Source organism: Hemiscyllium ocellatum, chromosome 26, assembly GCF_020745735.1.
Source record: "Hemiscyllium ocellatum isolate sHemOce1 chromosome 26, sHemOce1.pat.X.cur, whole genome shotgun sequence".
In the NCBI taxonomy this organism is placed as follows: domain Eukaryota; kingdom Metazoa; phylum Chordata; class Chondrichthyes; order Orectolobiformes; family Hemiscylliidae; genus Hemiscyllium; species Hemiscyllium ocellatum.
This window is the reverse complement of record NC_083426.1, coordinates 16,123,155-16,144,010: the sequence shown is the minus strand read 5'-3', so window position 1 is coordinate 16,144,010 and position 20,856 is coordinate 16,123,155. Positions and strand designations below refer to the sequence as shown.

The 20,856-nt window shown below is 40.3% G+C and overlaps 1 protein-coding gene across 6 annotated transcripts in view; it reads left to right on the top strand.

The window, feature by feature from the left end:
• The window catches only part of LOC132828364 (plasma membrane calcium-transporting ATPase 1-like), a 227,553-nt gene that overhangs the window by 71,900 nt on the left and 134,797 nt on the right, over positions 1–20,856 (top strand). Inside the window, exon 1 of one of the 6 annotated variants that reach the window (XM_060845400.1) lies at positions 19,481–19,508. The exons of the other annotated variants lie outside the window; for them this stretch is intronic. The gene's annotated coding sequence lies outside the window, so the exon portion shown is untranslated. Of the gene's footprint in view, positions 1–19,480; positions 19,509–20,856 lie in introns of those variants that run through there. 6 annotated transcript variants of the gene reach the window in all.

Genomic DNA, 20,856 nt, shown 5'->3' with positions numbered 1-20,856 from the left:
CTGGAAAGAATCCCAAGGTTGTAGCTTCTGAGCTCCTGTTTCTTCTATGCGTGCACCTTTTTTTTCCCTTTTGGCATTTTGCCAGTAACCATAAAAGCACTTGACAATACATGGTTGTGCTCCCTACAGGTTTGGAATGGAGTCATGTATTCTAATAATGTAGTCTGCTGTTAATCCTCATGCTGTCCAACTTTGCGCTCCAGCCATGCATTTACAGAAACTTCTCTTGAATCGAGCAACAGTGTCTGTAATCTGTGATGCCTTTCAATGAAAAGCAACTATTAGCACATCTGCTATTATCAATTTCCGGTCTCCTAAGATGTCTCTCTGCACTAGCTACAGACTTTATTCTGCTGTAGCCTGAAGCAATAACTGTTGCTGTCGTGACTCAGTGGGCACTACTTTGTTCTGAGTGATAGATGCAGTGGGTTATGTCTTCCGGATGGTAAATGTACTGAGCAGTGTCCTCCATCTGGTAATCACTGAAGCAATTGGTGTTGCTCCAGCTGTTAGTTCATTTTTGAATTATCCGGTGCATTTCCCTTTCAAGCCACGGGCTGCCTTTTTAGTCTGCCTGGCAAAAATAAAGCTGATTAATTACCTTTTTTGTGCCAAACGCCCAAGATGATTCTGGTCTCTCACCAGGCAAGCCTCCGTTGGAGCACTGTCGGATTTGGTTGCCCGTGATCAGAAGTACAAAGACAATGAAGAAGATGCAGATTTGATGGAACATTGCAGCTACGAAGAGTGACATGCAGTTAGCTTAGCCTATATATAAAAAAAAACTACTTTGATGGATTAGAGTCCTCAAACATTATAATTTAAACTGATAGCTTGTTTCCAAGTGCTTGGTGAGATGGTAATAAGGGGGCACAAGTTTTAAGATAATTAGAGGGGAAAGAAAATCCTCTACAGTGTTGTTATAATTCTCTGCCAGAAACCAGCATTGCATCGGAGTCCTTAGAGGATTACATAGTTGCTTGAAATAAAAAGGAATATTAAATGCTCAAATGACTTGAGTGTATGGAATTAGTTTTGGGTGTTTTTATGGGAAAAAGAGCACCATGCATTCCATGGATCGAATGATCTGTTTTATTAATAGTTTAGTTTATATTTTAATTCTGCCGTATTCTTAATGTTAATTGAAGTGGAATGCATTTTCTTGGAAGAATGTAGCATATGATTTGTGAAACTATTTTGTAGGAAAAAATAGATAAATGGCAAAATGTCAATGAACACAGTAGAATCCAGAATTTGTCTTTAAAAGCAAAGGAGATACTTGGAGCAATTTAGGATTTGGACTGAGCTTGATATTGATCGGTGTTTGGAATTTTGGCCTTTTCAATCTCATTTGCTGGGAAAACTCCTTTGCATAAAATCGATATACAATGATGTATTTTAGAGTGAGTCCCATTTCCGTGTATACAACCAGCTACAAATACTCATCTTCAACATAAACTAATTTTACAGCAACTGCACAGGCAACAAATTGGCCAATGACCTTCTGTTTTGTGGTATTTCTGCCTATTTAGGTCCTGAATGGTGGTGGTTGCTGTCCTCTGTAGTGTGTAAAGGGAAGCAACACACTCTGCCGCTGTCAGTTCAAAAGCTATTTAACTCCAGCACATTAACAAACAAAAAGGAATCGTGGATAAAATTTTGAGCATGTCGCTGTTGGCTTGAAGGTGAAATTGAAAGTTTCTGTCTTGCTAAGACGTTAACAGCATCTTCAGTTGGAATTTTCATCTTTATTGGTATTTGTAGTTCTGCAGACTTTCACTTTATGGCTAATGTTAGCCAGTTAATTGACTTTTCTGGCTTCTCTCCCTGTTGGTGTGTTAACTTCTAGAATCCCCCAGAACTTGGGGCAGGTGATTACAATCAGGTTGTAAGCTTGCTGGCTGAGCTGGAAGGTTTGTTTTCAGACATTTTGTCACCATGCTAGGTAACACCAGTGAGCCTCCAGTGGTGTTCTGTCCCACTTGTTATGTGTGTGTCTTGGTCTGTTGTGGTGGGTGATTCATTTCCAGTTCTGTTTGCGAGGTTGGTAAATGGGATCTAAATCTGCGTGTGTTAATGAAGTTTTGGTTTAAATGCCAGGCCTCTAGGAATTCCCACGCGTGTCTTTGTTTAACCAGGATGGATATATTGTCCCAGTCGAACTGGTGTCTCTCCATTTGTATTTGTGGTTACCAGTGATAGTTGGTCATGTCTTTTGGTGGCTAGTTGGTGCTCATGTATCCTGGTGTCTAGTTTACTATCGGTCTGTCCAATGTAATGTTTGTTGCAATTCTTGCAGGGTATTTTGTATGTGACGTTTGTTCTGCTGGCTGTGTGGGTTTGGGGTCCTTTTTTAAAATTCATCAGTTGTTGTTTCAGTGTAGTGGTAAGTTTATGAGCTACCGTTATGCCTAGGGGCTGGAGTAGTCCGGTCGTCATCTCTGAAATACCTTTGTATACTAGGGTTGATCGAGTATCTGAACTTGTCTTCCTGTGCAGGATCAATGGACTGTGTTTATCCAGTAACCATTGTTCCTGAATATGTTGTATAGGTATTTACCCTTGGCTTCTCGTAGTTCCTGGGTGTTGCAATGTGTTGTGGTCCATTTAAAATATCCTGATGCAGCTCTATTTGTGGGTGTTGGAATGATTGCTCCTGTAGTTGAGGATCTGGTCTGTGTATGTGGCTTTTTTGTAAACAACAGCTTTCCATTGACATTTTGTTCTACTGTGACGTTTAGGAAAGGGAGTTGGTTATTGTTCTCTTCCTCTTTGGTGAACTTTATACCGATAAGGATGTTTATTGTTTGTGGGTTTCTTCTAGTTGTGTTTCATGATGACAAAGGTGTCATCTACATGGTGGACACCAAAGCTTGGGCTGGATTATGGGAAAGGCTGTTGATTCTAACGTCTGCATAACTACTTCTGCTATAAGTCCTAATATTGGTGATCCCATAGCTGTCCTGTGGATTTGCTTGTAGATCCTGTCATTGAAAGTGAAGTGGGCTGTGCGACACAGTTCTCATAGTTTGATTACCTCATAAGTCAAACCGGATAAGGATAGCAGATGTTCTTCGTTGAAGGGCATTAGTGAATAAAATGATTTCATTAGTCATCGTTACTCTTAAAAATTCTAGATTTTTATTTCCACCCTCTCCCATGGTGGGATTTGAACCTGGCTCCCCACATCATTATCTGGTCTCTGGATTGATACCTTGGCAATAATAGCACTAGGCCATTACTACACTGTTGCCTTGGAAATAAAGATGAGCTGCTGCTTTGAACAGCTGCAGTCCTTGATGTGTGGCAACTCCCCTAGTGCCACCATGGTACACACTGCTGCCACACTGCATTGGTGAGAGGTGTGAATGTTTTGAAGGCAGTGGATAGTGCTAATCAAGAGGCTTTTTTATCCTGGATGGTTTTAAGTCTCATGAGTGTTGTGGGAGAATATTCTGCCTTGCTCCTGACATGTCCTTTTGTAGATGATTGACCAGATATTTGCAAGTTACTCACCACAGAATTTCTAGCTTCTGAACTGTTGTAGTCATAATATTTATGCAGCTTGTCCAGTTCAGTTTGTGGTCAATGATGATTCCCATAGGGTATTCAACAGCAGTAAATATCAAATGGTAATGGTTGGATTATCACTTGTTGGAAAAAAATGTTATTTGCTATTTATTGGCCTAAGTTTGGATGTTATCCAGTTCATGCTGCATTTGACATGGACAACTTCACAATGAGTCACAAATATTGTATAATCATTAACTGTTGCTCCTGTTTCTGACTCTTACGGAGGGGATGTCATTGACCTAGGTCACTATCCTGAGGAACTCTGACAGTGATGAATGTGGACTGAGATGATTGACCTACAACAACCACAGCCATCTTCCTTTGTGTCAAGCACAACGTGGAACAGCAAAGAATTTTCTCCCAATTCACATTGACTCCATTTTGCTTAGGCTGTTTGCCATACTCGGTCAATTATGTCTTTATTATCTCAGTAGGAAGAGATTTACTTAATCTTATCTTTATTAAATCACCAGTTGTAGATATCTCTGCCCACGACAGAATCAGTAGAGGTGATCATCTCTACACTGACTCTGCAGTGAAGTCCTATCCTCACATACAGGATAAAGTCTGCTGTGTTATGTGGGACACTCACCTTGTTTTGAGCAGATCTAGCAACTCAGTACAGGGCATCCATGAAATGCTGTAGGCCATCAAAATTCAGGACCACGATTTACAATCTTAAGGGCCAGCACACCTCCCACTCTACTATTACTATCAAGTCAGGAGATCAACCCTGGTTTAATAAGTGTAGTCAACTCTTGATCATTCCCTCACTTTGTGAAGGTATCTACAACTGTGATTTAACAAAGATAAGATTAAGTAAATCTCTTCCTACTGTTTGTTCCCTCACCATCTACCAGCTATGTCCTGCTGGCTTGGCCAACTACGTCAATAGTGGTGCTATTAAGCACTCTTCTTGATGGCCATTGAAGTCTCCCATCCAAAGTATATTGTGTACTCTTGGCACCCTCTATACTTCCTCAAAATGGTGTTCAATCTGGAGAGGTATTAATTCACCAGCTGAGAGGCAGTAGGAAGTTTCCTTTATTCATGTTTGATCTGAAGCCATATGACTTAATGGGATCAGGAGTCCATGAACCCAGAACATTTTAGCCTGAAGATATGGATTGGTAGTCTGGTGATGTTACCACCATGCCATCACCAATATTTCCTACTCCCCCACCCCCTAACCAACCTCAAACGATCTGCAGTTGAAATTTTCATTCATGACTTTTATTGTCTCTATAATCAACCATTTAAATGCTGGTCAGATTGATCTTCCACATTGCAACCTTCATAAATTGAATCTTTGCCAGAATTCTGCCGCCAATATGTTAACATTCTCTAAGTCACGCTCCCCCTCCCCCTCCCCTGCCACATACTCGCTGACATTTCATTGGCTCTAGATTTGGCAGCATTTTCTTTCATTTCTCATTCTTGTTTTCAAATCCCTTCACGGCCTTCACCCTTCCTACATCTATGACCTGCAGTCTTTCCACCTTTTTGAAATGTTGGTATTCTATTTCTGGCCGCTTGCCCAATCCTGATTCGCTTTGTTCCATCATTGGTAGTCTTGAGTTCTGAAATTCTCTACCTGAAGCTCTGTATCTTTGAGTTTAAGACACTTAGTGTTAAAGCTGGTCTCTCTCTTCCTTCTGTGGTTGTCATGTTTTATTTAACACTCTCTCTCATGAAGTGCCTGAGGATGTCTTGCTACATTAAACGGTTGCATTTAATACAAGTTTTTGTTGACTCTGTCTAGTCTTGAGATCCAGGAGTAAATAAGAACACATGAAACTACTAGGTACTAAAGGGTCACTTTTCCTTTCCTTCAAATCCCTAGAATTGTTTCATTCTGATTGTTGGAATTGTTGTTTTTTGTCATGGTTTTCTAATTTGAGCTTATCTGGAAGATTGGCTTGCCTTATGGGCAGGGACTCTTCTTTTAGAATATCAACTGGGTGATGTGCATTTTTCCTTAATGCTTATCTTTTTCCATCATTTTACCACAGAATATTTTCCATTTGCTCATCAAAACTGTTTCTGCACTACAGAGCATTCCAATCAAATTGATGATGGGAAATACTAATGACCAACTTTTTCCAAAAAGTTTATTTTGTTTTTTTTAAATCTGCTTTCATTTTAGTAATTGATCTAGTTAAGGATATTGCACGCATGCGTTGTTAATTTCTTTGACATTCTAGGATTCATTGTCTGTGGGAAATAGACCTCTCTTCTCTTTATGGCTAGAATGATGATCTCGTCTGTCTTATGATCTCTGACGTAACTGCTTAGCAGCTGCATAAAGTCACCCTTTTAGATTCACTGAATCTATTACAGTTTGATACTTCCATTTTTTTGATAATGTCACATAACCAAGCACTGATATAATTTGACATCAAACTTTCACTCTTTTACTCTCCCCGCAGATGGTATGCATGGAGCTTTTACAGCTTAGAAAGAAGCTCTTCAGACGATGGATGCTGGTCATCAAGCATCCATCTATTCTAATCCCATTTACCAGCCTGTAGTCTTGTATGCTCTGATATTTCAAGTGCTTGTCTAAATAGTGCTTAAATGGCTATAATCTTTCTCAGGCAGTGAGTTGAAGATACCCGCAACCCTTTGGGTAAAGGTTTTCCTCAAGTCCCTTCTCCCCCTCCTGCTCCTTTCCTTAAAACTGTAGCCCCTGGTTATTGATCTCACTGTTAAGGGAAAAACTATCTGTGCCCCTCAGAGCGTCACTCAGATTCTCTTCCACCTTCCCAAGGTCATCCCCACCCATTGGATCCAAGGAAAATGTAACCATGCATTTCCCACGGTTAATCCACTGAGCCTGCACATCTTTTGTACTGTTGGAGGAAATCAGAGCACCCAGAGGAAACTCTCTCAGACACAGGAAGAATATGTGAACTCCACACCGACCATACACAAGGTTGGATTGGAAGTAGGGTTCCTGGTGCTGTAAGGCAGCTTTGCTAACCACTCAACCACTGTGCCAAAGTAATTTAATGTGTGGAATCACCAGCAAAGGATTCTGCACTGAACCCTGTAGTATACCACTTGACACAGGTTTCCTATCACACAAGGGCGGCACGGTGGCACAGTGGCTAGCACTGCTGCCTCACAGCACCTGAGACCCGGGTTCAATTCCCGACTCAGGCGACTGACTGTGTGGAGTTTGCACGTTCTCCCCGTGTCTGCGTGGGTTTCCTCCGGGTGCTCCGGTTTCCTCCCACAGTCCAAAGATGTGCGGGTCAGGTGAATTGGCCATGCTAAATTGCCCGTAGTGTTAGGTAAGCGGTAAATGTAGGGGTATGGGTGGGTTGCGCTTCGGCGGGTCGGTGTGGACTTGTTGGGCCGAAGGGCCTGTTTCCACACTGTAAGTCTAATCTAAAAAAAAACCTCTGACCATCACCACCTGCTTCCAGCCACTTAAATCAATTTTGGATCCATGTTGACAAATTGCCCCTAACCTTTTAGCCAGCCTACCATTTTTGACCTTCTCAAAAATCTTGAAGTCCACATTGGCTATGTCAGTGAACCTAGTTATGTCTTCTCAAAACTCAATCTCATTTGTTAGACATGATCTCCCCCTAACAAAGTCATGCTGACTCTCCTTGATTAAAACTCACCTCTCCAACCGGAAATTAATTCTGATCCCTCAGAATTTTTTCCAGTAGGTGTTGACTCACTAATATGTAGCTTCCTGATTATCCTTACCACCCTCCTTGAATAATGGAACTGCATTAACTGATGTCAAAGCACATTCAATCTCCACCCTTTCCTCCCACAGCAGCCTGAGATACATCTAATGAGTCTGGAGGTTTATATACTTTCAAGCTTGCACAAACCACTAATATTTCCCCTCAGTTAATGCTAATTAGTTCAAGTATATAACAATCCCCTTCCTGACTGCGAAGTAGACTTTGTCCTTGTAATGAATACATGTGCAAAATGCTCATTTAACACCTCACCCATGCCTTCTGGCTTCAGACAGGTTGTCTCTTTTGGGCCCTGCGCTTTCCCTTGTTATTTCTTTGCACCTAATATGCTCATAAAACTCCTTTTTTTATTGTTCCTACAACATGAGTCATAGGTCATACAGCACGGAAACAGACCCTTTTATTACAACCAGTCAATGCCATATATCTATCTGCACTTGGCCCATCTCCCTCCAAACATTTCTTATTCATGAAATTACCCAAATGTCTTTTAAACATTGTAACCGTACTTGCATCCACTCTGGAAGTTCATTCCCCACACAAATGACACTCAAGACTTGACTCTTGTAACCCTTTTTTAAATCTTTCAGATCCCCCATGACTGGGGAAAAAAGACACCCACCATTCACCTTATCCAAACTCCTCATGATTTTATGAACCTTTTATAAGGTCACCCCTCAAACTCCTCCTCCAGTGAAAAAAGTCCCAGCCTCTCCTTATAACTTGACCTTCCATTCCCTCCAAGCAGCACCCTGGTAACTTTTTTCTTAACCCTCCAAATCTTAATAATGTCTTTCCTATGACAAGTACCAGTGTCATGTCCATTTGCTCTGCTAATTTATTTTTAAACCAACCTCAGCAGTTTTGATACTCTTCGAGAATCTGTCATTTTTGAGCCTCTGGTATCTACCTTAAGCTTGCTTTCTCTTTCCTTTCCTATCCAATCCTGTGTACCTCTTGACATCCAGGGTTCCTGCACTTGCTGTTCCACTGTTGGGCCTGCGTTTCACTATTGCCCTTTGACTCCCATGCTGACTTGCTTGCCATAACATCAATGTTTAGGTTTAACTTAATGCTCAGGTGCCGGTGTTGGACTGGGGTGGATAAGGTCAGAAGTCAGACGACATCAGGTTATAGTCTGACAGGTGTATTTGAAATAACAAGCTTTTGGAGTATTGCCTGTTTGTCAGGTGAAGTGTTGAAGGGTCAAGCTTTTTATTTGAAAGCTCATTGGACTAAAACCTGGTATTTCATGACTTAATTTTATCTTGGTTACTTTGAATAACCTGTATTTTGAAGTTACCATAATGTGAGAAGAAAAATAATCATCAATTTGTTATTCTAAGAATAAAAGAAGTTAATTAGCACCATAATCTGGCCTAGACAATAGTTGCAGGAGTAGGCCATTCTGCCCTTCAAGCCTGCACCACCATTCAATATGATCATGACTGATCATCCTTAATCAGTATCCTGTTCCTGCCTTATCTCCATAACCCTTGATTCCACAATCCTTGATAGCTATATCCAACTCTTAAATGAATCCAGAGACTGGGCCTCCACTGCTTTCTGGGGCAGAGCATTCCAAACAGCCACTACTCTGGGTGAAGATGTTTCTCCTCATCTCTGTCCTAAATGGTCTACCCCGTATTTTTAAGATGTGTCCTCTGGTTCAGCACTCGCCCATCAGCGGAAACATGTTTCCTGCCTCCAGAGTGTCCAATCCTTTAATAATATTATGTCTCAATCAGATCCCCTCTGTCTTCTAAACTCAAGGGTGTACTAGCCCAGTTGCTCCAGTCTTTCAGTGTAAGATAGTCCTGCCATTCCAGGAATTGACCTAGTGAACCTTTAGTATAGAAAAAGCTATATTTGATGATATTGACTGATCTGTACTTCACATACTATTGCCTTTGAAGACTGAGCAGAGCCACTAACCTGAAAGTAGTGTTGCTGTCATCAAGTATTTAGAGTAAGCAGGTTTAAAAATTCTGATGCCATACATTGATTAGACATCAATGTTTCATGCTGGGGGAAGACTAACCTCAATGGGAGGCGATGGCCTCGTGTTATGATTCCTAGATTATTAACCCAGTGAATCAGGTAATTTCCTGTAGACCTGGTTTCAAATCCTGCCATGGCAGATAGTGAAATTTGAATTCAATAAAAAGAAACTTGGATTAAGAAGCTAATGATGACCATGAAACCATAGCTGATTGTCAGAAAAATCCGTCCAGTTCTCTAATGCCCTTTTATTGGGGGGGGGGGGGCAGGGGGCAGGGAGGCGTTAGTATCCATACCCCTCTAGCCTATATGCACGTATTTAAAACCGAGATAGACAAGTTCTTGATTGCCAAGGGGATCAAAGTTACGGGGAGAAAGCCGGAAAATGGGGTGGAAAAACCAATCAGCCGTGATCGAATGGCAGAGCAGACTTGATGGGCCACATGGCCTAATTTCTGCTGTGGGTCTTCTGGTCTATATGTGACTCCAGACCCACAGTAGTGTGGTTGACTCTCCACGCCCCTTCGAGTGATCATTGATAAGTAATAATTATTGGTTTGTCTAGCAACATCCACATGCTGTGAATGCTTTGCTTTTTTTTAAAACATTCAAACTTCACTGCACTTAGTAATCCATGATGAGGAGGAGCCAGTGTTGAACTGGGGTGGACAAAGTTTAAAAATCACATGACACCCAGTTATGGTTGGACTTTTGGACTATAACCTGGTGTCTTGTGTTTAGTAATCCAGGTTAATGCTCTGTTGGATTCAAATCCCACATTGTGCTAGTGTCATTTTAAATTCAATTAATACATCTGAAACTGGAAACTAAACAAATTATCATTGATTTTTATTTTTATAGTCAGTCCTTATAGACATCCAATCTGCTGTCTTTAGTTGGCCTTGGTCTGGCCTATATGTGACCTCACTGCAATAATCTCAAAAGCCACTGAGTTCAAGGGTATTTAGTGATGGACAGCAAATATTGGCCTATCCAGAGACACAGTAATTCCATGGGCTAGAAGCCTTTAAAAAATAATGCAGTAGTCTTTAAAACCTATGTCTGCTGTTTTTTTTTTAAGGTATGCGTCAGCTTTCATTTGTTTGAAATAGATCTTCTAAATCAATATATTTTCTAATATTTTTTCAATTCTGACATTTTAATATGCAGGGTATGTATTTATTATGTTGTGCATTTGCAGTTTTCTTTTGTGAGTGCAAGAGGTTGGGAATGTTGGGAACTCTTTTAATAGCTGAAAATGTGTCGCTGGAAAAGCGCAGCAGGTCAGGCAGCATCCAAGGAGCAGGAGAATCGACGTTTCGGGAAGGAGCTCTTCTGCTCCTTAGATGCTGCCTGACCTGCTGCGCTTTTCCAGCGACACATTTTCAGCTCTGATCTCCAGCATCTGCAGACCTCACTTTCTCCTAGAACTCTTTTAATAGCCTTGTTGACTACTCGAGGAAAATTGTAACTGCTTTTTCTCTATTTATAAAGTTCATTCTACTTTGGAAAGTTCTATGCTGCCACTTTAAAGGTTGATGTTCTGTTTTGGGTAATCGTTGTGGATACTGAGTTTTAAGTTTAGGGTAGGTTAGCCACTTGCCCTGAACCTTTTTGTCATAATTTTAAGAGGCAAATTTAATTTGAGTTTGTAAAGGATTTCAACTCCTTTGCGTGCAGCATGTGCTTCCAATTTGGTTTCTTTAGATTTTGACTGACCTAAAGATTATCAGTTGGAGCTTATTAAAGTAGTCGACAAGATACAAGGTTATGTGGAGTAAATGCTTTGAACTTCAACCCCTGCATTTTGCTTACCTATTGGTGTTCTCAGCCAGACTTGATAGGAACTGGAGAGTGTACAGTTAGTGAGCTGGTTTTCTCTACTTAGTGTTTCATGATCTCTTGTGTGCTGTTGTTCAGGGCAGTGATCCACATGGAGACGGAAACTGAATGAGCCAAGAACCGCACATGGAGGCTGGCTGTATGTTGGCATGCTTCTCTCTCTGAGTCTCCTTTTATCCAGGCAGCAAGTAAATGCTATATAACAGTAGACTTTCAAGTATTCACCTCAAAATGCTTAATTGGTAATGACCCAGGAAACACCGAAACATTAGGCAATTTTGGGAAAAAGAACAAGCTAGAAGGTTTCACAATGTGTAATCGTCTACCCCAGCCATTCAAACAACTTGCACTGTGGGCATTTCATAATGCCTGCCAAAGCAATTCATCAGTCTGTATTTTGAAGTTTTTATAGACTATCCACTTTGTCTCTTAGCTTGTGGCTTTTCTATGCAAAATATTTATAAAGATTTTTTAAAGGGCTGTATGCTGCTCTTAATAGATAAAAGGCTTGATGTTTGTCTTACAAAATGATCACAGATTTGTAGCCAATTGAACTAACAACTATGACCCAAAGCCTGTATTAATAAAGACCCAAAACAAGTTCAGTTGGATGATGGATGAGTTGGAGCCAATATGTCTGCCATTACATTAATCACCACTTTTTTTTTATTGCACTTGGCATTTTGGTCTGAATTTTTTTGTTGTTTAATAGACTCCATATTGTCAGAACATCATTGAATGGAGAGGCTGTCAAATGTTCTTTAATAGAAGCCTATGGAGGTGGTGGAACCGAAGAGTGTTTTGAACAGAAAAATGGCTAAATTATCAGAATCCTCACAGCAACAAGTTTGTCCCTCATGTGACTCCATACATTGTATTAAATTGGTCTTCCCTTTTCTGTTGCCTCCTTACCTTCCCCCTGCTTTTCCTTGTCTGCTATATCTGCTTCTTTCTGGTTTCTCTATCAAGATTATGCAGCAGAGAAATATAGAAACTTCAGTAAGAGTAAGCAGTACAGTCCTTTTTGAGCCTGCTCTGCCATTTAGATGATCAGCCATGATCATAATGAGTCAATCGCCTGTTCCTGCTTTCCCTCCTAACCATTGATCCCTTTAGCCCTAGGTGTGTATTCAACTCTTTGAAATCGTACAATGTTTTGGCCGAGTGCTTACTGTGGTAGCCATTTCTACAGGCTCACCATACTCTGGGTGAAGAAATCGTGCCTTGTCTTAGTCTAAAAATTGAGGGTGAACTATGACACCTGTTTATGGATGCCCCAACCATAAAGATTATCCTTCGTGTATCCATCCTGTCAGAATTTCTTAGTTTTCTAAGAGATTTCCCCCTCATTCTTCTGAACTCCAGCGAATATATATATAATTCCAATTCAACCTCTCTTCATACATCAGCCTGTAAGTCTTCATTGCACTCCCTCTAGAGCCAGAACATCCTCCCTCAGGTAAGCAGGGCAAAACTGCACACAGTATTCCAGATATGATTTCACAAGACCCTGTACAACTGCAGCAAGGCACCCCGCTCTGTGCACATCCTCTTGCTAATGAGAACTAACATAACCCTTGCTACCTATACTGCCTGTGACATTTGTATACATACCTACGCCCAAGTCTCCTTGAATATTCCCCCTCTGTTTATAGCCATTCAGATAATCAGCCTTTCTGTTTGGTTACCAAAATGAATAGCATTGCAATTATCCACATTACACTGCATCTGCCATGTAGTTGCCTCACTCCCTCAACCTGTCTAAATTTCTCAGCATGCAGTGCAACATGGGAGGAATCTCCAGAACTTCCTGGACATCAAAACCTACAATGTGCTGTGATGATACTATGGATTTAAAACTTGTATTTTTAATGAAAGTTGAAACAGAGGTAACAAATAATCTGCTCCAAATCCAATAAAGTAAACAGTTTGAGAGTTTTTTTTAAAGTTGGAACAAAACAATAAACGCAGCCTGGCTGGGTGGGATTAAGTACCCACAGAACAAGGATTTTTTTGTTTTAGTATACAATAATTACTGGGGTCTTGAAGCTGGATGTGGAAGTTATTATTCTCCTCTCACATCTAAAGGCAGGGCTTCTCTTCCTACAGCTAGAATTGCATGAGATAATCTGTTTAACTGAATTTGCCTTTATCAAGAGTGTGTGTATGGGATATCACTCTATTGGAAAAGTTTTAATTAGTAGTGGTTCATATTATTTTAAATATTTCAGTAGTTACAGTTAAGTCAATTCTTTTTGTTTTCTCCATATTTTAATTGTAGTGTATGAATAAAGGTGTTATTTTGTTTCAAGCCTGGTAGTTTGACCAAGCGAATTGCAACCAGAGCACAATGCGTAAGGCTTGCTTTTAAAATGAGAGAAAGTTAGTGTCTAGACTATCTTGATATATTTGAGGGGGTTTGGGTCTGGTGCTCCTTAATGATCGTGGTGGTCTCTGGCTTGGATTTTATAACGGTGTGGCTCGCAAGCACTAGGATTACAGAGGGTGTCTTGAGCCCCACTCACTCGTGTACACAATGTATGTTAATGGAGTGATGGGCTTTTCTCTGAAAACATGGTGTTCTGGCACCCTGCTAGCAGCACATCAGTAGTGACATGATGGAGGAAATCAGCAACTCCTGCAAGTTCACCAGCTCTCTTGTATGGAATTTGCTCAATGTGGAAGTTGGTTACCCTGGTGGGGAAAGACCAATGTGTGAGGTCTTTTAGCTAAAGTTAAGTAGGTGTCTGGTTATCAGAACTATTATGAATAAAGTATATTTTTATATACTGGTTATATGAATAAAGTGTATTTTTGAAATAATGAAGAGTTTACTGCTCACCGCTGGTAAACCAGGTTGGTAAGTTGCTGCTTTAAGCAGCTATAAGCTTTAGTTTGTGGAGGTGCCCCTGCAGCAAACTGCAGGGAACCATTTGTGAAGATGATGAGGGCTGTGATGACTTTGCCAGCCACTGACCTACTGGCATGAGGCCTACAGTCTGCCTGAGCAAGTGCAAAGCTTCTGATATACTGCTGGATCAGAGAGTGCTGTCCTTCACACTCTGTGCTCCGTATGCCTTGCTGCAAGGTGTCCCATTACCTGCTAGGCATAGCTGCTGTGGGTGCTGGTTACTCAAGCTGCTGTTGCAATTACTCTTCCCATAACTGCTGCTGTGTACAAATGAAACCCTTAATAAATAGCACCATTTTGAAGCAGTTAAAGCTTGTTGAGGGTGATGAGGCAAAAATCAAAGTGAAAAGCAATCTTGGTGGAAGCGCTCTGAGCAATTGAATTGGCACATAGATTCCATGATCTTATTAGCTACAGGCAAGTGCCTCGAAGTATTGCCTCGTTCCTAAGAGGCACCAGTCACACCAGGTTTACTGGTTGATTTAGCATGGTCTGGAACTATGTGTGATACACGTACTTGAGTCTACCCTGGCTGCCTGTGCTGATTCAACCACTGCCAAAACATACATTTAAAAAAAATACTGGGGCAAAGATTTATTGTTAGCTATACTTGTTCTCATTTGATGAGAAGGGTTGAAGTTGTGCCTCATGTTAATACAATGCTTAAATTGAACTTCATTAAATCACTGGAATGATTTCAATAGTGTGGCAAATCAACATTATCACTTGGTCTGTTGATTCAGTAGCTTGGATATATAAGATTTGGCATGACTTGAAACTAACAATTTACTAGTATATATTGTATTATAAGAAGTGAAGCTGTTCAATAAATCAAACAAAAAATAGACATCTATTTAATTGATTAAAAGCATATGTATTTTCTTTCAAATTTGCCTTTCTCGGTTTTCTCCAATTTTAATTCTAGTAATTTGCAGAGCACACTAGCGAATGTTGGTTTGTACGTGTATCTTGAATCTTGACCGAACTGAAATTGCTACTTGTCCGTCCTCTTTATAAAACCTTGCTTTTTTCCCATTTTTTGCAATATCATTGCACATGTGTACTTTATTCCACAAGTGGAATTTCAGATCTTTACTCACTCACTTTTAAGTTAAATTGTAAATGCTTTAGAAATACCATTGGAATGTTTGGACCAAATGTAGGATACTTAGTTGCCGTAGTACGTTTCATGTCTTTTTCAATAGTGAGTCTCTCCTCTCCCTCAATGGGTAGATGGAGACAAATTGTCACTTGTATCTATTTAACAATGGTTTCACTTAAACAATGTGATTGTTCATTGCAAGGCTACCAGGAACAAGGAGGCAGAGTCAATGGAAAACTACTTTCTCCTCTTGTAATTTTACTTGATGCAAGAGTCCAGATTGGTGCCCTGAATATTTGTTCTTTTAATTAATCCTCATTTCTGAGTTTTCAGATGCAGTTAATTTAAATGTTTTCCTTTTATAATGAAATTAGGAAGTTAATACAAGTAACAATTTTTTTTCATTTTAAGCTAGTTAAATCAATGAAAACAGTAGCTCAAATAGATTGCAAAGTGCATTTTCCCAAACCCTAAATTAAAAATCTAATTCTAAGTCAATACCAGTGAGACACTGAAGCTTAACTGTAGATGAAGATGATGAAATCTTCTTTTGGAAGAATTGCTGCAGTGTTGTGCAATCACAGTCAATAATAAAAGCAAAGAAAACCTGCTGAGTTTTGTTCCCAAATTCTGGCTTTGATTTCATAGAATAGCCAGCCTTTACCTTTTTTGGTTTTTAAGCCACAGTCTGACTGGATTATACGGCTGCTCTCTGAATAGGATTTGGTGAGTTTAACCTGCGAGTCACTATGCTTCAAGTGAGGGGAGATGTTAAGAAGGAGAGTCCTTCAAGGTTACCTCAGCTGATGGAGGAATCGAACCCACACTGTTGGAGTCCCTCTGCACTGAAAATCATCTGTCCCGCCAACCAAGCCAATATTAACTGTGCATCCATCACTGCCCTTTTAGAAGGTGGTGGCGAGCTGCCATGTTGAAATATTGGACAGGAATGCCAACAGCACTGTTAAAAATAATGTTAGTGTTGACCAGTGAGACTAATGCAATATAGAATTAGAGAGAGAGAGAATCACCAGTATCTAAAGAGGCCATTTAGTCCATCAGTGACCCTCAATATCCCACCTATCCTCTTCCTGTAACTACACATTTACTATGACTAATCTACCTAACCTGGACCCTTCAGGGCAATTTAGCATGGCCAATCCACCAAGCTGCATGTCTTTGGACCCCAAGTCAAATTGTTGATGGTGTTCCCAAGTGTCCTATGCTATAGTTTCTTTGCATGATGAATGTCGCAGCCTTTGAAGATGATGTCAAAAGTGCCTTAGCAAATTGCTGCAGTGTGTCTTTGTAGGTGGACATCATTGCTGCGGTTGTGTATTGGTGGAGGGAGTGAATGTTTAAAGTTGTGGGTGCCAATCAAGTCAGCTGCTTTGTCCCAGGTGTTACTAAGCTTCTGTCCTGACTTAGTACCTGCACTTAGCCAGGTGATTAGTGGGTGTTCTACCACATTTGTGACTTTACTCTTTGTAAATGATGGCCAATTTTTAGGGAACTGAGAGATGAGGCTTCCACAGAATTCCCAGTTTATGACCCATTTTTGTAGGCATAGAATTTATATGGTTGTCCAGTTCAGTTTCTGGTCAATGGTGCACATCCACCCCTGGCCAGGATGTTTATGGTAGGGGATGATTCCATATTATACATCAAAAACAGATGTCACTGCCTGACAGTTGTGTAGCATGAATATTTCCACTCTTCAGCCTAACCCTGAAAGTTATCTAAGTGTTGCTTCACTGTCCTGAGGACTTGCAAGTTGCACTGAACAATGGTCATAAGTGAGCATCCCCACATCTGACCTTATGATACGAGGGAAGGTCATCAAAGCAGCTGAAAATGGTAGGGTCTAGGACATCAGCCTGAGGAAGTCAGCGAAGTCTTGGGGCAAAGATATGTTCACTTTGCTGAATGATTTGCAAGTGTCATGTGTGACGCAAAGGAATGCCTGTTTATTCCTCTTCAGTGTCTGAAGTGCAGCTGTCAGGTTAAGGTTGAGACTCCGTTAGTTAAGAGAATCCGTTTTTCAAACAGATCAAGTGAGATCAGCGTGTGCCGGTTGAGTGTTTGATTGAAGTACTCCCCTATAGAATATCTTCCTAAGTCACAGAATAGTGAATCACATTCGGTGAAAACCTGCAGTATATATGGATGTCAAGCATGTAATGAGAGGTACGTAGTGAAAAGTGTTTGCCAGTCAGACTGTGTGCTCCAGAAATAGAGTAGAATGGATATCTGAGAGCAATGGCAAGAAAGTAATTTAATCCATCAGTTCAGATGGCATTATAAACTGCAAGAATGAAGGTCAAGCAGTGTTCAACTATCATCTGAATGTCAACGAAGAACTGTAGCCTTGAAGTAACTTTCACTTATGTGAAGGTTTTGGGGAAGATGTGTTAAATTAGACATTCAGCTTTCAATGATTTTTTTTTTTAGTTAAATACCCAACACTTGCGAGCTGTGTAGCTGATTCCTAAGAGTTGCATGCTGCAATAAAAGTTACACTGCAGAAGCTGTCTGTGTTGAAGATGATTATTTCTTGGATTGTTCAGTGTTTTGTTTTTAATTTTACTGCTTTTTCATCACCAATCCATTCAAGGTGATTTTTTTTTAATGACAAGATTTCTTGGGAATTGCCGCCATGCACTCTAATTTCTATGATGTTCCCTCCATGATCTTAACCCTCCTTATCTGTTTTCTGCAGGCACAGAACCCTCTGCAATACCTGTGCTGCTCTAACTCTGGCCTCCTATATATTTCCAATTATAATGCCTCCATCTTGATGGTGATGCCTTTCAGTTGCTTATGTCCCAAGCATTCGGAATTCCCTCCACCCATCTATACCTTACTTTCCACCTCTCTGAGACACTTATTAAAACCCACCTCTATATCAAACCTTTGGTCAGCTGACCTAATATCTTCTATGCTTCGGTTCATACTTATTTTTATAATGCTTCTGTAAAACAGTGTGACATGTTATTACTTCAGTGCAGTACACAAGTTGTCCGAACTGCTTCTGGTGTAGTTCTAGAAGCAGAGGTCACTTTTTTTTAATTTGTATCTCTGACTGTTTTATTGTCTCAGAATATTCCACAATTTTAAAGCAACACAGCAGTTTCAGCAGAGAAATAAGACTGTCAGCTCGTTGTGACTGACCTTGAATGTGACTTGTTGTCGATTGGGTGTGTTTTTCTGGTTCTGCAGCCAGACTGCCAGATGGAACACTTTATTTCAGCCAGGGAGGGAAAGGAAAGACTATGCCAGCTGAAGCAGATTTCCTGCTTGACCACAGAATGTAACTGATAGATCAGAGGAGAAAGTGAGTAGTCCTCTTCTGAACCAAAGTTGCAGGGAAAGGAAGTGGTGAGGGTGGCAGAACTGAAAGCTCCTGCAATTCATATCAGATGGCATGTGACTATAAAGGTTTTAAAAAAAAACAAAAGAACTGTGGATTCTGGAAATCCGAATCAAGAACAGAAGTTGCTGAAAAATCTCAGCAGGCCTGGCAGCCTCTGGAGAGAAAGCAGAGTTTACTTATCTGGTCTAATGGCTCTTCTGCAGAACTTAGAAAGCTTGTGATCAGAGACCTGCCTTTTTGGAGGGTGGAGAGGGAAGAGAAATCAAATATTTGCAGCTATGATTTTTTTTCTTACTGAACAGTGATTCTCAATGACTGGAAGTGCTGACTTTGAGCATTTACGATTTGTTTGTTTGTAAGGGAACTGAATTAATGTTAATTGATGTCGTCATTCAGCCCAAGGCACATCAGCTGTCAGTATGTTAATTGAGTTTGGTCTAATATTTGGCTTGACAATTCCTCTAAGCTATCTTTTACGGTTTCCTTCCTGGCAACTGGGCTTGCCGTTTAACTAGTTGAAGTAGAATGAGCACACACAAAAACTGAAGGATATTGTTTAATTCTTGGCAATTGAACTTCTGAAAATGGGTATTGGTGGTGAAATTCTTTAATCCATTTTAATAAGTGCCAGCATTATCTTAATCAGCTTAACGGTAAGAGTAATGGTTTTTTTTGTGTGTGTGTTTTTTATAACAGCCTGAGAAATGAGTGATGAGGGGAAAAGGCATTGAATGCTCTCAACAGCCCTTCCCTTATTAGAATGTCAGGTATTTTCTAAGGAATTGCCTGTGCTTGAATTGCAATCATGCCTCGGCCTCACTAGGCTAGACAACTGCAGAGTGGTGTTGTTGGATTTTCCTGACTTCTAACCTTATTGGAACAAAACTGACTTCTTTTGGCCCATGACTGTCACTTTTTTTTCATCTAAACATAAACAACCCCTATTAGGAGTAGGGAGAAGATGACAAGGGACGAAACCATGTAAGGATTAATCTGGGCATTTGTTAGTGACAATAAAGATGAAGGGTGAGCAGTGTCATTCGGAAAAACAAATATTCTGTCAGCTAATCATGATTTTTTTGATTTGCGATGGTTCTTGGAGGTGCCACAGGTAACCTATAACTTCTATTCGACAAACTGTAGTTACCATTATTGTATCTGCTTGGTACTGCTTCGAGTAGGTGGATGCACAGTATGAGTATTGTATGTAAAAGAGAAATTTTATTAATATTAATATCCCTGATCATTTAAATATGTTTAACATATTTAAGTTTTTCTGGAGCGTGCTTTAGTTTAAAGAACAAAATTCTCATTCGTGGAAACATTGGTTTCTGAGTGATTCGTAGTGTTGCAATCAGGACAGCAGCAAGTTGTTTTTGTTTGCTTACTTCTGAGACCTGCTTGTGTTTGAGGGAGAGGTCTGGCTGAAACATAACTTTCTGTTTGGAAATTGCGGCTGATTGTCCATGAGTGTGCATTGCTTATTCAAATTTATAGTTACAGTACACAAAGACTGTGTCTTAAAGCTAGCTCTGTGTTTATTCAACAAATGCGAGCCAGATGCTTGTACGAGACATACAATCTTTTTGGCACTGGAAGGGTTATAGGAGGAGATGTTATAAAAGTGACAAACAGGTGCAACACAAGTCTGTTTCCAGATTCTCACTTGGGTGACTCAGCTTTGAATCCTGGCTTTGATTTACTGTTTGCAGTTGTCCTCCTAAGGGATTATTGACTGGTGTGCCAATTTGACCAGGTGTTTGAGGATAAGGGGGAGCAGGTTATTAAGAGTTATGGCCTGAAGACTGGTCGTGTGTGTTGCCACCTGTTGGCTAGACCAAGCAACTGAATTGATACGTCCCTGCCAGTTGAGTCATGTAGACCCGGGTCCTCAATTGGTGAAGGTGGAGGGCTTTGCCACAAATACTTCAAGAATTAATAAAAAGTTTTAAAGTCCGTGCTATGAGAAAACTGTGCGTTATATAAAGTTGCATAAAGGTCTACATTTTCATGTGTTCTGCTCTAGTTTGACATCCCTTGGTCTCTTGTGCTCAATACTGAAACTAAGCACATTTCACCTTTAACACATTAGAAGCATTAATGTTGCCCTAATGTCCCCTGTGGTAACTTTTCTGTACAGGGGTAACATCATATGGGATCAAAACATAAATTAGCTCTTCTGTATTTTTAGCATTTCACAGAATTAACTGGTCTCACTTTTTAAGAGCAATGAACTTGGACAATATGAATAAACTTAAATACTGTTTAAGAAATGATATGGAACACACTGGCATGGGGAAGAGGAGGAAATCCAGTATTGCTTTCCTTA